The sequence below is a fragment of the Rhinolophus sinicus genome, chromosome 4, assembly GCF_057876585.1.
Source record: "Rhinolophus sinicus isolate RSI-liver-muscle chromosome 4, RSI-T2T, whole genome shotgun sequence".
Classification (NCBI taxonomy): Eukaryota; Metazoa; Chordata; class Mammalia; order Chiroptera; family Rhinolophidae; genus Rhinolophus; species Rhinolophus sinicus.
Genome location: NC_142504.1, coordinates 73,925,899 through 73,928,343, shown reverse-complemented (window position 1 = coordinate 73,928,343; position 2,445 = coordinate 73,925,899). Strand labels below are relative to the sequence as shown.

The following is a 2,445-nucleotide window of genomic DNA, read 5'->3' as shown; positions in this document are numbered from 1 at the left end:
TGTGTTTTTGTTTTTTTATCTGCTTATCTATTTTATTTCCATTAGAAAAAATTAACTATATAAAATTTTAATCCACTTTTTTCTCCTTTATCTCTACCATTCAAACTTAAATCTTTAATTTTACTCAAGTAAAAGCAGAATCATGTGTCTGACATGAGAACTAAATATTTCACACCATTAAATTAATAGGATTTAACTAAATTAGGTGTACCTTTTATTATTTTTCAGGAATAGTAACTCCTTTATCCTGCGTATTATTTCCCTTTACTTTTATTTATTAGAGTAACTATGCAATGAAAGGGTGTTCTTTTCTCACATCCAGTAATATGAGTGTGCATAAGTGTACTTCATAACATCAGTAACTGGATTCATCATCTAATCTTTAATTTATATTCAATTCCCCTTATTATATGGTGTTTCCATAATACTTCAGATATTTTAGTGAGTCTTACACTTTCCAACATTGATTATGAAAATTAAGATGTTCATTTAAAAACATTATTAATATTCCAGACTAAATAACCCCAGGCCCCCTTAGAGTGATGCTATTGTAAAAGGGCCTTGGACAACTACTGCTTCAATCTCAACACAGCCCCCTTTGGGCAAAGCAGCAACCTGGTAAGCAGCTCTCACAGGAAAATTACTCTTGAAATGCTGTTGGTAGATTTCATTGACAATACCGAAGTCATTTATGTCAGCCGGCAAGACAGTTGTTCTTACCACATTAGTGAAGTCACAGCCTGCAGCTTTCAGAATTTCACCCATGTTTGTAAGAGCTTGTTTAGCTTCCTCTGCTATCTGTCCTGGCACAAGCTGTCCACTTGAAGTGTCCATGTCTAGCTGGCCTGAAATGTAAATGATCCCTATGACTAACACAGCTTGACTGCAAGGATCAATGGTCCGTGGGGCTTTCACATTGCTGGTCACCCTTCTGATCAAGGATGACATAGATAATCTTTTCCCTTTGAGGCCCCTCTGAAAGAACAATCCAGTACACGAACCCTGCTCATGACTACTCCCACACCGTAATTTTTTTTATTTGACAGAAATTATCGAATACCAGAAGTGATGTGTGACATGGAGCGTTGTCATGATGATGATTTATGGCACACTTTAAAATACACCTTCTCTCAACAATAGCTCACACCCGACCAACTGCACCAAACAGGTGGAAACTTGTCACATGCTGTTACTAAGGTTCATTGTGCTGCCTCCCGTGTTGAAGATCCCTGCCTGTCTGTAGATAGCACTCGGCAGCAGCATTCACTGTATTTTGTGATCACAACGGAAAGGCTCCGTTCTGGTACGGCAATTTCTGTCAAATAAAAACATTAGAGTGTGTCCTCATCCACCTTATTCACTGGATCTGGCACTGTGCAACTTTTTGCTCTTCCCCATAGTCAAAATTACCATGAAAGGTAAACATTTTGAATCAATTCAGGACATCGAGGCAGCCATGACAGCGCAACTAAAGACACTCGTGAATGAGGACTTCCAGAACTGCTTCAGAAAATGACAAGAAGGATGGGAGAAGTGTGTTCAAAGTGAGGGGGAGTATTCTGAGGGAGATTAATGGCAATGTGTCCTTTACCGTAATAAATTTTTTAAATTTAAACATTCACCGTATTTTCTGCTCACACCTTGTATTTGTTAAGCTACAGACCAGAACATTTCAGACAAATTTTCCACAAGATTTAGAATAACAATTTGACATCATCTTTATCTGGAAGTCATAATTTGAGGGACAACTGTTGGCTTTCTTTCTTCTTTTTCTTCCTTCTTTCCTTCCTTCTTTTGGGGGGTGGGGGGGGTGGGGGGAAAGTCTTTGTTTCAGTTTCTATGACAATTACCCTGCTTATCTATTTTACTTTCCAAACATTCACTTTAAAATGGTAGCATGTCTTTTCTTTATTTACCAATGTTCATAGGAGATCTATTTTTTTTAGTCTCTACATTCTTCCCTCTATCCTGTCTGTAGGTCCTGTGATAGCCCATTAGCCCAGATTATCCTAAACAGTTGTCAAATTCCACTACCAAATACTGTGATTCTACACTCCGCATGGAATCTTTGATTTTAAAATCTCTGTCTGGAAAAAAAAAAGCTCATAAAACACATTAATATAATAGAAGCACAAATGCAGGGGAGAAATTAAGGGCAGATACAAAAATCAAAATAAAACTAGTTTCATTTGTTTGTTTTCTCAGTTTCCAAATCTTTTCTTCCAAATCTCTGTAACTTCTTCCTTCTCTACAAAAGACTTTAATTAAAGTCCAATCTTGGTAGAGTTCCCACAGATATTATTCCAAATACTTGGTTAGAAAGACATGGTTTGCTTTCAACTTACTTGTAAATAAGATTTCAAGAATTTCTTTGCACTCAATACTCCCTACTGAGAAACTGATCTTCAAAAGCTTGAAAAGGGTTTCATTATGAAACTGAAAGAT

General features: G+C 36.8%; 1 pseudogene; it reads right to left on the bottom strand.

The window, feature by feature from the left end:
* Positions 1-534: 534 nt before the first annotated feature.
* LOC109433840 (2-iminobutanoate/2-iminopropanoate deaminase pseudogene) lies at positions 535-948 on the bottom strand (annotated as a pseudogene).
* Positions 949-2,445: the final 1,497 nt, after the last annotated feature.